This window comes from Nothoprocta perdicaria, unplaced genomic scaffold, assembly GCF_003342845.1.
Source record: "Nothoprocta perdicaria isolate Ctin4 unplaced genomic scaffold, notPer1 scaffold_18, whole genome shotgun sequence".
NCBI classification, from domain to species: domain Eukaryota; kingdom Metazoa; phylum Chordata; class Aves; order Tinamiformes; family Tinamidae; genus Nothoprocta; species Nothoprocta perdicaria.
The window spans coordinates 2,019,290-2,035,216 of NW_020454982.1; the positions used below are offsets into that span (position 1 = coordinate 2,019,290).

At 35.0% G+C, this 15,927-nt stretch overlaps 1 long non-coding RNA gene across 1 annotated transcript in view; it reads right to left on the reverse strand.

Moving 5' to 3' along the window:
- The window catches only part of LOC112944941, an 88,314-nt gene extending 83,922 nt beyond the window's left edge, over window positions 1-4,392 (reverse strand). Inside the window, exon 1 of the long non-coding RNA XR_003248886.1 lies at window positions 4,353-4,392. This is a non-coding gene — a long non-coding RNA (uncharacterized LOC112944941). The remainder of the gene's footprint in view (window positions 1-4,352) is intronic.
- Between the last annotated feature and the right edge of the window lie 11,535 nt (window positions 4,393-15,927).

The following is a 15,927-nucleotide window of genomic DNA, read 5'->3' on the forward strand; positions in this document are numbered from 1 at the left end:
AAAGGTTTCTAGCAGAACAAAGAAAAATAAATAAAACTGTTTTATAAACAAAAAAGTGACTATTCAGTCCTAGTATTATTATTATAAAAGTAACTATTCTCTAGTCCTAGGGAAGTGTCTGACTCAGTGTCTGACTTAAGACCACAGCAAGACTATAATAAAGATATTACAGAAAGTCTTGGCACAGCTAATCTTAGTCTGTTTGCCTACACTAATAGTTAAAGTATTACATGTGTTACAAAATGGAGAAATAATCTGAGAAAACCTCTTAGGTATCTTAGCAATAACATTAACATTCTTTAACAAAAAGAGCAATTAATATCTAATTGGTAGGAAATTTGGGGAAAAAAATCTATTAAAATTGAGACAATGGTACCTGATCTTTTAATATTTACAAATGTTTTCTTCTTAATATCCTCCATATGGGTTATATTTTTCTCCTTCTGGCTCTGTTCTTCTTTATCCAGTGGGAATGACTTTGATTGCCGAGTATTAATGAACGTATGATTAGTTCAGCTTATCATCATTTGGTTTTGAGTTATTAATACAGTTTGAAAAACTGTGAGAAAAAGGAGCTTAGAGGAGGAAACAACTGGAATCATATCATGTAGGCCCACTGAGAGACCATAATGGAAACAGGCAGATGTAACAGACATTTATAAATCTGTTATACTCTTTTCATATGGCTTCTTCCTGTTTTCCTCTCTGAAACATCTTTGCAGGAAGACAAAACAAACAAACACTTATCTCTGCTCGTGTAACTTCAGAAATCTCTTCTATATCTCTGCTACTTTCATGAAAAGCAGCAGAGAAAGCAAACATCTGGCAACTCACCAAGCCAGAATGACTGGGAAAAGCAGAAAAATTCCTCCGAGAGTATGCAACATCTGCTTGATAGGCAGTGAAAAATAAACCAGCAATATACGTTTTATTTGCCATTAAAATGAGTTTATGGGGCTAGGGGAAGGTTTTCTAGAAATGCTGATTATTCACATTATGCAATTAAACTGGCATTATTATATTTGACAGTCATGGAGAAGCAATTGTGAAAGGCTTATGTGCTTAAAGCAACTGATCTAGGGGCCTAATTTTGTATTTGTATAGCAAGAAAAACTTGCCTTTCAAAACCTCCCAAGTATTTTCTTGGCCAAGAAGTGTTGAACCTTACCTATTTCAAACTCAGAAGAGTTGTAAAGGAAATATTGTACTCACTGGGTTAAGATAAAAACCTGTGAGGTTCCATCTTCTGTGGAAGTGTTACTGAACATTTACTAAATACTGCAAATGTCATCACGGTTCTACACAAAGCCATTGAAATGGGTTGGTGTCCACCTTCCTCAACAAGCAGGGACATTCCAATAGAATACACATACAAGCACCAGGAAGCAAACAAAACAATATTTGTGTCTTGGATTAGGACTTCAGAGTTCCTAGTTTTTTGTACTAAATACACAAAGGACAATATAGTAAATATCGATTCCCAAGGAAGTTCTCACAGATGTGTGCATACAATGACAAAAACCTCACACTTGCCTGCATTTAGCCAAAAAGACCCCAGATCATGACAAAACACACAGTAGTTTACTTCTGTACATGACAAGACTCTGTCTCAAAGAAAGATAAACTACAGAATGCATATTTATCCTTTTCCTTTCCCCATTTCCTTTCCCCACGATACCCATCAGTGATGCAGCTCAGACGGTACAAAACAGAATTATGGGGTCTTTTTTTGTTTAATACTTTAATAGTTGAGAAGATTCCTAAAATGAAAAGTATATGAGGAAGATCTCTTACTGCTAGGGGTTTATCATCATAATTTCAAGGGTTCCTAGAGTGTCAAATCATCTTTCAGCTCAAGTACTGCATCTTCAGTCTGAAAAAATAATTTGTCATAAGTTACGATATAAAGTCTTGTCATTGCAAAGACCAACTTTTACAGGGAGGCATATTCCTTATGATTTATTTAAACATTTGCCTTTCCAAAGTGGAGGCATTTGCCTAGTAGAGTTTGTTGAGCAGTACAAGACAGCAGGATGTTGGCTTTCTGTTGCAAACCATTTCTAGATACTAGCACTCCATATAATTCTAGCAGCTTTGTCAACATTCACCATTTTGCATACTACACTCTCAGACAAGGAAGTACTGACATTTTAATAATAATAATGCCCCTCTAAAGTGAAAAACTATCCAGTTGCCTATAGTTTTGTTAATCATTGGGTACTTTAACCAAACTACATACAAACCTATTCCAATATCTACTGAAAAATGCCATAATCTCCCTGTCTGCAAAATATATAGTAGTACACCCCCCCTCTTTTTCCCCAACATGTTTGTTGAAAAACAATAGAAGAATCAATCCTATTAATAAAGCACAGATCAAATTTAGATTGTTTCATACTTGTTCATTTTCATGTTCTTGAACGTGTTCTTGAACATTCATGTTACAAAGGGATATGTCACATGCGACATGGTAGAGCTGGGCAGGACACACTCACGCTGTAGCAGAGATTCTGTTTCAGCAAACCTACATTTTGCATGCTCTTCCAAGGAAAAAGCAGAACTTAAACGTTGATCTTAGATTTTGAGTGTGCACTGCAGTGTGCAGCACATACCATTCCTGTGAATTAGCCTGCAGTAGGACATCTTAAATATGATTTCTCTCTCTCAAAAACGTAGTATTTTAAATATATCATCCACTGCTGAGTTGAAGGAAAAGCTTCAACTTAATACATAACTTTATTCTGTTACAAGCTTTTAGGAAAACTTTCCACAGATGAAGTACTTGTATTGAAAACTCCTGCACCTCACAAATTTTACTCTTTTATTCTGATATAGTCAACGCTCAAACTTCAAGTTTAGACATAGATCCTTTCATTCAGTTACATCATTAGTTATATCCTTTGATCTAGTCAAGACAGACAAGTAAATTATTGAATTTTCAGATCAGAAAATGATTATAAAATAATGTTTTTAATTAATACAAATATGACCTGTAAGAATTGAGAATGAAGTTCTTATTCGAGTTCTTAAAGGTAGAGTCTTAGAACTGTTTCATTTCTAAAAATGCAAGTTTAAATTTTTTTTTTAATCCAAAATTCCCATTAATGGTTGAGTGAGTTATTAAAATATTTATCTTGGAACATCCTGCATTTCTAGAACCTAAACTAGTTACCTGCATAACACAGCACATGAATTTAGATACCCTACATGTACTTGACAGCAAAGCCAATTAATCTGTTGAAAGGTTCCCATTGATTTTAACGTTCTGAGCAAGACTAAAGCGTCCAAATTAAAAGATCTAATTTAAACTGGAAGGAAAGGGAGAAAAAAAAAATTGTTTCTGTTACTGCCATTGCTAACCAGCTGTTGGAGGAGGATAGCATGTCACTCTGTCTATGGTAAAGACACTCACAGACAGGGTCCAGGCATTCATCCTCACTGCTCTTAGCATGCAAGGATAGATTTGGAGCGTCAGTCACATTGGATGTGAAGCAGAGAATATAAAAATCAAATATCCCCATTGATTTATGTCTGCTACTTGAACAAATGTCATTACAAGAAACAACTGGTTCTATAGTATCGTGATTCCCCCCACCCCGCAAATAAAAATGATAGTGCATAAATATGCACACACAATAAAGTTGACTGTGAATAAATTGCACAGAACTAAATAGCATCTGCATAACAGGAAGCTCCAAAAACATATATTTGACTCTTCAACTTAAAGACTGAAATCTCTCTGGAGAATGTCTGGTGAAGGTATTTAAGGCAGGTTTCTTTAACCTGCTGGTATGTCTTAATTCTCTTGTCACTTCCCCTGCCACACTAGAGCCTGTTGTTAGTACTGCATGTCACTCTTCTGATTCAAGAGCTCCAGAGAAGTCAGAGAGAGATTTTAGTTGCTCTCTGGAGTAAGCAAACAGAATTTAACTTTACAAGACATAAATGCCAGCAAAGATGAAGACACTAAACACATGTGACATAACCCTTGAAACAACAAGTAATTACTACCACAAGTGATACTCACACATGGATCTTAAGAGACACTAGTTGATAATGTAATGATAGACCACCAAGATGATATAGATATTCTCCATTGGGCTGCCTCCATTTACAGCTATGAAAGTATAGATACCAATAATGAGCTAATACTGCACCCTTTCACCATTTTTTCACAGGACATTTTGCAAGTTCAGAGAAGTCTCCATGAAGAGCAGGTCGATCCCTTAACTCTGCTAAAACTAGAGAACCTTGGTGCTCTCCATCTGAGGCCAGCCTCATTGACCATGCTTCAAGACTGCACCAGAAAAGCCCACACAAGATTTTAGTAAAAATAACCACAAACAACTTACCACCACTCCCCATCATCCCTGAACTTCTATCTCTCTTACTGCTCTTTGCTACTACAATTTCATGTATTGCCAATTATCCATCACAGGTGATCCTTTTGAGGAAGAAATCACTTGAGTCATTAGAGCAAAATAGCAAATCATGTTGCAGGAGCCTTTTTTTTCTGCTTTCACTTAAAACATTCACCTGCAGCAGAAGTTGCAGTACCAGGTAGGACTATTGTGAGGGCTAAGGTTTCTGGTTCAGAGATCTGCAGAGAAGAAATAAATTTAAACTTACTACAAAAGGGTGTTTTCAAACAAATCTACCCCGTTTGTGCCTAGCTAATGCATAACTGAGCCCTGACTACTCCAGTCAACTTCTTTCCCTTACCACCAGGAACTGAAAGCGCTCAAGAAAGAGCGCTTTATGCTCCACCTTTGCTCCTCAGGAAGGAGATTTGCATTTCTTATTATTCACAGAAGTCAGTAGCAGGTTCCTTGCTATTTTAGGACCTCTTACATATTACTTCTATTTCTTTGCTTAAATAGTCCAAAATTTAACAATATGTCTTCCTCTAACAGATTTTTAAGATTCTTACATTAAGATATTTTTTTCCAGAGCTTTTTTTCCTTTTTAATCTTAACTTCCTGAAAAGTGCCGCATTGTTGCACCTTCAGAGGTTAAAGATTGGCTCTAATCATGTTTCAGAATCAAAACTATAATAGATGTAATTACAATTTTGCAAAGTAAATAACAATATTTAGTTACACTCCAGCTCCTCAAGAGAATAAAATATAATTAGCCTAATTTGATATTAATTTAGTGTCTTCACTGCAAACACATTGAGTTTCTAGCATTACAATAATTAATGAGCTTTGTTTTGAAAATTAACCTGAACTGTAAATAATTAAGCATCTCCATATTTACATGTCCACAGGAATTTGTTACACACAGCAGGAAACCAGCCTATGTGATCAGCCAAGGCTGAATGCCTCATTCAAAGATATTTAAAACATATTCTAGGGATGTAACTATGCCACACATAGCATGGACTATTATTATTTCCTTTGTTAAATAAAACTGCTTTAAGGAAAACAGATATACATGGGTATTGCACAGTGCTCTCTGAATTCTGTTAAAGTTAAAATATATATATATTATTGGCAAAAGAGATATAATATCATTTAAAAATAATTATCATAATAACTAGGATATGGATAAGAGTTCCAAAATGCTATGGTATGAATGGAGTTATCAGCTTTAATAACTCAAACAGCTACTTTTTATTCACAGTAACTGGCAAATATAATTACCCAATGCATATTACAAAGGCATTTTTGGAAATCAAAGGAATTTTCACATAAAACACAGTCATAAGTCACAAGCCAGAATAAAGGCATATGCAAAGCATATGAAGACATAGGGGTTTCATCTGTGAAGTGATGCATGTCTGTGAGAGAAGTGGAAAGACAAAAGCATCTCTGTGAGACAGGAATGAAAATGAAATGACAGAGAAAAAGGGCAAAAAATCCACGGACACAATCTGAATAAGCAATGGAAGTTTGACCCTGACAAAAGCCTGTTCAGACAGACTTTTTAAGCTGAAACTCTTGGCTTTCAATTCCATGGGTTAGATTCAGTAGGTTTTTTTGCTTATCCCATATCGATGAACAGGAACCTGTTAAAAGATGCACTTGCTTCTTTTATCAGTCAGACATGTTCTATGTTCTCCTTCCTAATTATCAGGAGGCACGAACTTCTGCCTAGCCACAGACACAGGAAAAAAAAGAAAGAAAAACAACATACTCAAAAAATGATAACATTTTGTGGATATGAGGTTGGTTTTTTATCTAATACTGAAAAACATTTTACCAGCAATACAGTGGTGTTCTGTAACTTACCTTTTTGATTTTTTGTTTGAATGTGTCTAGTTTAATAACAAGAGAGCTCACAAGCAGGAGAGAGAACAACAGCATCTGTTTATCGTATTTCCAAAGACAGACACCTGCTGCTTTTCTGATTTTGAGTCTGTTTCTTTGTTTGTTGAAACACATTTTCTTCTTATAAAGAAGCATGTTTATAAAGCCACCATTCTATCGTGTCTCCATACTGGCTCTTTACAAGATCTTAAGTTTGTTTTACTTATATAGCATTTTTTTCTTCCTAAAACATGTTCAGGTCAAGAAATCTGCATTTCATAAGGGAAAAAAATGTAAATTGACTTTTAAAGTTATTTTTGTTCTATTTAAGAATATTAACTGTTTTCTGAAACTAATGCTTTATGCTATTTGACAAGGATATAAAGTTTGAAGGTTTGAACCTAAATTTCATCAAGCATAGTACATCTGAATTTGATTTTTTCAAATTTGTGCTTCGACTACTAGGCTCTTAATGTAATACAAAACTCTCAAACTCAATGGCATACACAAAAGAGAATATCCTTCAACACAGGTGAATTTTCTGCCAATGGTTCTCTATTGTTCCCCTGTTGCTGTATTGATTGGAAGACTTGGCTGCATTTCAGAATTAGTATTTTTCATTAAAGGTTATATAAAAAAAAAAAAGTTGGAGGACTTTGGAGAGAGAAATCACAAATTTAGGCTGAAAAGTGTGGTTGATTCTTCACTATAATCTTGTGAGCATGAGATGAAAGGAAAGCTACTAGCTTTTTATATTTAGCTAAGCGCAACACACTGCATGACTGTAATCTTGTTTAAATGTAATTGGCTCATTAACCAAAACCATTTCAACTTGTTCACATTATCAAAGTCAATAAAAAGCCCAAATATACACTTCGAGTGATGAACATATGTATTTACTTTTTAGCAGAGTTGATTCAAACAACCATTACGATTGTTAATGTGCATTACTTTAAAAATATCTTTCTATGTCTCTAAATAAAATTTATGCTTTATCAAAATGCCTGGCATTTCCTTCTCTTCTTTACCTACTCTGCTAGCAAGTCGGAGGAGTTGTGTTCTACCTTGCTAACACAATCTGTGTCATCTGCCTAGGCTGCCTGCTAATGCATCGGTCTCATCCACTAAGTTTCTGTGAAAATTTACTACTTTGCATGTTTGTCTGACAATTAATATGAGGAACAAAATCTGTGGTGGGACAAGAGTATCCCTTTCCATCTGAGAGCTGTATATTTGATTATGACTAAAAAGGAAAGGAACCACCCTGTCTAGAAATGGAAAGGTGCCCTTCCCTACCACCAGAGATGTTTAAATACAGACAATGTCAAACTGTGCCCTCCCTTCCTCAGCAGATACAAAAATAAATAAATAAAAATAAAGAATATATATTTTCAAAAGCTATTATATAAGACTACAGGGAGAGTTTAATCTTCAGCAAAACTTTTGAAGCTTCTTCTCTTTTTACCAGGAAAGGAAAATCTGACTTACTAAGAAGCTGGAAGGACATGAGGGTAATATAGCATGAAGAATTGATACAGAAAACTAGGAAATCGTATTTCAGAGAAAATCAAACACACAGGACAAAATTCTGCATTGACTTCTGGGAAGACTTTTTTCACTGGCAGTGTTTGCAAATCAATTAATTCTGATTTCTATTAAAGGAAGATAAAGTGGTCCTGGGAATACATTCCAATCCTGAAAAATGAGCATAGTATGACAGTATGCTTAAAATTCCCTGAAATCATTGTGTGCATCCTATCCATTAAGAAAAAAAACTAATAAAAGACCTTCCACATAAACTTGCAGCAGTATCCAGCATCAAAATGCAAAACTTGTCTCTGCCCAGACAAACTGAAGCAGCAGAGATCATCTCCACAATGGCAATTAGAGCCCGTGTGCAGATCACTTCATCACTGTTCTAAAACTCATAGAATTGAAGTTTTATTTATAAACCAGCTCTTTCTTTTGTACTGATAATGAGTTACAGGAAAGAAATACTTGTCTCCCTCAATCTTGCTAAACAATTGCCTCTCCATAAGAGATTTTTAAAGTTTTCTTTGTAAAACTTGCATTCAATATTGCACAAGAATGTACAACACAGCCTGTTCTGAGCAGGGTATCGGGCCAGATGACCTTCACACATCTCCTTCAGCCTAAGCCACCATTCTGCTGCCAGGTGATTTACCCCACCTGGGAGTGGGGCACAGTGGAACAAAGCTCATTCTGTCCCGTTTCTGCAAAGCTCTGATAAAGTAGAGTAGGAGATGTGGCCTCTGCACTATCTCAGGCTCACTGTTGCTATTGGTTCTATGGTTACAACAAAAGAAATAGGAAATAAACACAGATTTGGGTTTTGAATGTAGGATGTCAGTTAGCCACATGGGGCTAACTGAGGCTGCACAGCACCAAAAAGCCTGAAATTACTGCTTATGCCTTTGTGCTTATGTCTTCGTACAGGAGTCATTTATATCACTCTTGATACAAAGGGACAGAACAGAGAATATGAAGATGAGTTTTGCTCATTCATCTATTTAGTCTCTTTCTTTTGGCCTTTTTATTTTTGAAGCGCACACAGCAGAGCAGAGGAGGTAAGATGCAGTTGGTTTCACCTGAAACTCTCCAAAAAAACAGAGAGCATTTTCATAAGCGATTACCATTAAAGTAACAGCACTTTTTAGGAACAGATATATAATCCAAGCTGTTTAGTTAAACAGTTATTTCTAGGTTTCTCTGGTCCTGACTACTAGTGAAAAGCAGCCGAGACTATATTCAAAGAGCTAGATCAAAAGACTGTTCCAATTATGGGAACTCTGCCTCATGTCTATATTAATGAAGAGGTGAAAAATTAATTCTCAGAGGAATTTAAAGCCACATATTATTGAACTCAGTCCTTTCATTCCTTTAAAGTCAGCATGAAAGCTTAGTGTACTTATCTGATTTTAATATCCAATCATTACGTACAGAGGAGGTGAATCAAGCTTTCAAATGTTAGCAATAGGAAAAAGAAGAGAAAAAGGGAATATCTGTCTTTAATCTTTGCACACGTAAGTTATTAATATCTGGGACACTAACAGTTATAAGGTAAACCAAGACCATAAACATGCAAGACAAAAACAGCTATTTGAAAAGAATCAGAAATATTTTCTTTTTTTCCTATTTCTAGAGAAACAAATATTTGAACAACTAACTATGCATTTTTTCTCTTATAAGAGAAATTATAATCATTAAAGAAAAAAATGCATAGTTAGTTGTTCAAATACTAGGCAATAGTCTGAACCCTTTCCACAATGCAACAGTGACTGTCAATCCTTGTACCATCTGTTCAACATTAAAAGAAGTTGTCTGTCTTTCACTCATGAACACAAGAATATTTTTATATTTCTTTCATTGCCAACTAGCTTTAATTGATTCAGATAATTCTATTTACAAAAAGAAAGAATCTGAATAAGGGTCATTTACCTTGACAGAGGCAACCAAAGAGTTTAAAATCCCACTTATACTGAACATTTGTTGTACCATTCCTTGAATCTGTCCAGCAAAATATTTCTCTAGATCACCCTATAAAGAAACTATGAATGCTGAGAATCTGGAACAACTATCGTGTGTAAGTATTGTGATAAACTTTATATATTTAGCAACAATAAAGCTTCCTCCGAGATATTATTTTCAAGGGAAAATTCAAGTTTCTCTTTTTGGAGAGCATGCACTCAACTCCTCGAGAATGTAAACACTGTCTACTCTGCGAAGGAACCACCACCTGTGGCCTGGAATCTAGAGCCTGCTAATAGCAGCCCATTCACCAGCTTCTTGAACTGAGCAGCCTCAACCCTTCCACAAGTTTCAGGACACTGGAATTCTCAGCGGATTGACAATGACTCATCTCAAACTCTTGCAGCTTGCTCTCAAATCAGTTTAGTTTGGCTTCTTTAGCTTATGCTGAAATAGTCTGCATTGAGCCACAGTCATTAACTTACCTAGCTACATCTGCTGTACTGGATCACAACTGATCTCATTACAGTTTTCATTTCTGACTGCATCTACTGGCTTCACTGTTGCCTCTCAGATGATTTTTAAAAAATGCAGTTTCTACCAGAGGACAGAAGGATAGTCACCAGGCAAACATAGTAGGCAATACATATATAACAAATATATATAACCCAAATGTATATATGTACGGCTATTTTTATACAATAAATTCATGCAACTTCTAAGAAAAGAACAAGTGAACTTAAAAGCAGTTGAAACATTTCATGGCACTGCACTGGAACATATGCAAAATCAGCACGGCATTGGGCAGGAACATTCTCACCATTTGCCCTTTCCAAGAAACAGAGGTTTAATTTCCCTCTCTCTCTCTCAGGATCTTCTATTTGACAAGCAAAAGCATTTGGCACCTTTGTAAAAGGCAAGTCTTTTTGATTTAATATTACATTGTTAAATGGGAGCAAGAGACCTGTGATTGTGTTTCCATGTATGTCACATACTGTGACATTCAGTAAGTCACAAAAAGAAGCATTTTCTGGAGTGACTGGCGGTACTGAGTTCCTTAAGTGTGAACATCCACTTTTACAAACAGTGCACTCCGCTACAGAAGAACTTCTGGCTCCTGTAACAGCACTGAAAGGCCTGAAGGCATCGAGGGTCTGAATGTGTCAGAGCTAAAATGTTTTTCCTCAGATTACCTGTATGCAAACACATCACTAATCATATTTAATTACTGTGTAAACAGAGTTCAGGGGAAATTTGATATTTTACTGCTCATGAGACAAACTGAGATCAAAATACAGCATATGTCTTAAGAGATGGGTATTACTATGCATGAAGATGATGCTTGTTAGCATTTCACAATAATGTATGAAGTAGATGCAATATTAAATGCTAAAATTAAAAGAAAATGCTGGTGTTGTAGACTCTTAAAACCTACTGGTTGCATTTGCATTAGGCCACTGTGAATCTCTGCCCTTGTGCACTTCCAGATTCCAGTCCTGAACAAGAGCCAAACGGGTTGTAGATTTGATGACACAAGAAACAATAGCTGCATGCTGGTTATTTACTGCAATAAACAAGTAGTACACGCTCAAGGCCAAATTAAATATTTATTAATGAATTATAACAAAGTAATTAGTGTCAAATTAGATTATACTGGAGATTTGATTAATAGTTAATTGTCTTTACTCACCTGGGAGACCATTGCTTCTATATCCTCTGCTAAAAGCAAAATAGAACAGAAAAAAACTGTGTATTGCATTGGAATGATATGTAATTTTTGAAGTTTGCTCTCAGTTAAAGAAGACAGCATATCTAAAAATAAGTAAAACAGGTGTTTTATATGCAAATGTGAAAGGGACACCCTAATTTAAAGGATGCTAAACCATGTTATCTTGTTGAACCATAATATAAATTATAGGTTCTTTACTAAACATGATAGTGGGACCAACAGATGTGATTTATCTCATCTACCTTTTAGACTGCTAAAATTAAATATCTAAATTGATTTAATAGAAATAGGATGAGTTATCCTACCTAGCCTTGAAGTTTGAATAACTAGTTTAGGCTAGATTTCTGAAGTGATATGAAGTTGATTAACAAACAAGAGCTTGACTAAAAATCAAAAGACTAGAATTCATGTCAAGAGTAGATGGAAAGGGTAGTATGAATTCCAAAAATAGTAAGGTAAGAAAGATAACAGGAATGAAGAAAATAACTGTCACAAGAACTGGGTGAATATGAGCCACAGACTGATTAACTAAGCAAGGATAACAATGAAACCAAATGAAAAAGGAACTTTCACTCCTCCCCTACCTTTTTTTTCAGATTGTTTTTGAGGCAGTGTGACTAATGTAGCACTGTACAGGAATAAGCTCTTAGGGGTTATTTTTACCAGCATGAGGTACTCAATACCTCTTGATATTCTGAACTAAAATCTTTGTCTGGAGAAACTCCTATTTGCAATCAGATCTCATTCAGTGTATGGGAACTGGGAGATGAGGAGCATCCCTGAAAACCAGGACATTCTTTCAAGGACTTAATACCAAACAAACACTCTTACAAATCTCTGACAAATACAGATGCTCAAAATATTTCAGTTTGGTCCCATCATGGGCAAAGAATCGGGATGGAGGGAGAAAAGATAAATGTCATTCACAACATTATGCATAGGAGATATCCTGCAAAATCAACGACCAATCAGAAAATATGGAGTGTTTTAAAGAAGGTCAGTGAGGTTTGCATGCAATTTTATGCTCTATATTTATAATCATATTATATTTCTGGAAGCAAGAAGACAACAACAAAGCAACTTCTGTTGCAGCTTCTCTCTCTGACCCAAATTAAATTACCAAATCAGTACCAAAAGCAGAGCAAAGTCTCATAAAAGTTTTAAGTTTTACAAAATTACCCCACTATTGCCATCTTGTGGATTACTCACTACACAAGACTGCTTATTTTCCATCTTCCTACTTGGGGAAAACTGTTTCCTGATACTCCAGACTGCCAAGGCACTCCACTACCTGAAAGTTCTAAAAGAAAAGAACACTTTGTAGAATTGACATTATTGATACAAATGAACTGACGAAGGCAAAATAAAATTATTTCAATAAATGGTGAGCTATTTCCCAACCAATTTATTGAACACTAATAGCACAGGAAATGAATTTTAAAAAACAGCAAATGTGCCATAAAAATGGTTTTAATTGCGATTGTAGTTCCCTTTTTTTACTGGAGGATTGCTTTTTTTCTGAGGAAGAACAGTCTATTGTTTAAAGCATAAAGCTTATGTAAATCATATAACTATTCAGTGTCACAATGCCTTTAAGATAATAGCTTTAAATACAAATGACTGTGTAAAACTCATATACCATGGTATCTGATGATAGTAACCACAAAGTATTGAGAAAAAGCTTTCCAGATGTATTATGTATTGATTTTCTTCCGTCATATAATGTTCTCATAAAGAGGAAATATAACTTGACTTGTTTTTTTTTCCAGAAGTAAGAAGCTCAAAGGCTAGAAAATACATAATGTGATTATCCTATTCCCATGTTAAAAAACAAATTGTATGCCTAGCATGTCAAAGACTTCGCTTTCAGGTTTCATTTCACAAGTTTAGAATTAAAGAACTAATTTAACTAATGGCAAATCAGTCTTTAGAAAGGAGCATTTCACTCTCCTACTGTAACAAGAGCTGTAATAGAAATATCACAGATATGATTGCATAGTCTTTCACAGACAACAATGCACCCTACCTAAATTCTAATCGCTTTGCTTGGTGCTTCCAGAGCTGCGACTACTTTGGCGCTGAGCTTGGTTAGCTAAATATTGTTTAAACATATTCTCACATTATTGCAGCTATTCTCTTTTTCAGATAGGGATAATTCTATTTCTACCAGCAAAAAGCTCACACACACATCCCAAGGGCCTGAATCATTCACTCTCCTGTGAAAGTAACAAGGATTTCTTTTTGTAACACCATTCTGGTTTAGAGATGTGCCTTTCTTTTTTTTTTTTTTTAATTGTATTCTAAATTCAGTTTCATTTAGCTTTCTTTGGCAGATTGTTTTTTATTTCTTTGGGATAATAGCTTCCTGTTTGATGTCATGTAATAGTGCTAAGTCAGAGTCACAAAGTAGGCAGAGGCCATTGATAGATCGTCTGTACTCACGATCATCATGAGTACATCATTGAGTACTCATCATTGATGGATCTGCTGTACTTCCTAGAACTTGTTAATTCCCATGAGGGACAATAGAAAAAAAATGCTTAGGGGAATATATATATACAATTCTTATTGCCAGGCCAAACATTCTAATTAAGAATTACCAAATATAAACCCATATTCATTATCTGCAATATGTTTCCTTGTTTAAATGCTTTATTACACAGTCATTAATTACTCAACTGAATCCTATTTCCCCTCCCAGTATCTCTTTTTCATTAAGTATTTGTGTATTTTTTAGGGGCTTAAATTATAGCCACAAAAATTTAACATGGACACTGAGGATTTCAGCTGGGGAACTCGTTTGGCATGAGTGAACTACAAATCAGATTTACAGAATCCTAAGTAAGATGCCTAAATTGTTTTCAAAGAGCTCCCACTTTACATTGTTAAAAATATCTGAGGAGGTGCTTGTCTGCTAAGGTGATTTTTAAGCTCTGGTGTTTTAAAAATTCAAACTATAAAGAGTTTTCATGAAAATAATGAATTTCATTACAGATTATTAGCACAATTGTATGGTGCTGTGTTACAGAAGTAATTGATCTGTTCTGTTCAAAAGATGAACACTTATATATGATTTAATAAAAAACATCCCTCAAAGATTATGTCCAAATATTGCTGGAACTGTCAACATAGAGAACTTAGATTAATTTTAATAAACATAAATTGTCACTAAAGCTCTCAGCTTATGCCATCTAGCATCATGTGAATAAATTTCATTTTCTAATATTATGAAACAGCCAAGAGTATAATAAATCACCTACCTAAGTCCTTTGAGAATTTTTGCATAATTTACAAAAACAAATTGATTTTAGCAGAAAAGCTACTAATTTACATGGGGAGGAATGGTTTTCTTAGTGTGATGAATTTAATTTCAATTTCCCTGTTTGCACAAATTCACTTCAGCAATTCATCACTGTTAGAATTAAACTACAGCCATGTTTTAGTTGAGCAGGCACATAACTTACACCTGAATGACAATAAACTGCCTCTAAAAGGCAAGATGTGAAATCTCCAGAATATATCTAGAGAAAATCACTGGAAAGGCCACATTGCCCATCAAAAAATGTAAGCAATACATGCTGCATCACAATAGCATAACATATTTGTAGATTTTTATTCACTTGGTTGTCAACACTAAAGCTTCTCATCATTTTTGTTGTTATTCCATAGTAGGACAATTTCTCATTAAAGAATGGGCACGTGAAAGAAAATTCATAAAGTCTGTAGTCTTAAATCAGCTCAAAAGCAACATTTCCTTTAGATTTTAAAGTTGAGTCATGCTGTAAAATGTTTATAACATACATGACGGGAATAAACTGTCCTTTCCAGTCAGTTCAAGTTGACTGGACTCCGAAGTTACAATCAGCTAATTGCAACCCAAATATAAAAGGGATAAATTCGCAGCTTTATAACTAGTATAAAATAAATGTAGTATAAAATAAATGGCTAATGGGAATTCAAAGTAAGTGAATTTAGAAGTCTCTCAGTCAGTTTAATAATCTATTTTTTCTAATTGTGCTCTTTAGTGATTACAGTTGTTAAGGCGGTGGCTCATCCCCCGAGGTTACTTTAGGTTTATGCTTCAGCCCAAGAGAGACCTTTGTCAGCACTGTTCAAAGACACTAAACCTTCCAGCATGACGGTACATAAGTAAATCTGTTCAGAATTGCTTTTTGCTTGGTTCATTAATTTTTTGACTGCATATTACATCTGTGTTTTCTGCCTCCAACTGTAGTTGACCCATTACAATCATTTTTATATGTGGTTTACAAGGATATTGAGGTTTACATGGTGTATGCCTGTGTGCATGTGCATTTCCTCCAACAGTTTTCTTTGAAGCCTTACCCAATTAAAAAAATATACAAGAGAAAACTCAAATACTTGTGTTCCTACGGAAGAAGAAAAGAATACTTAGTGCTTTTCCTGAGAAAGATGTCCATACAAGATCTGAAAGGAAAT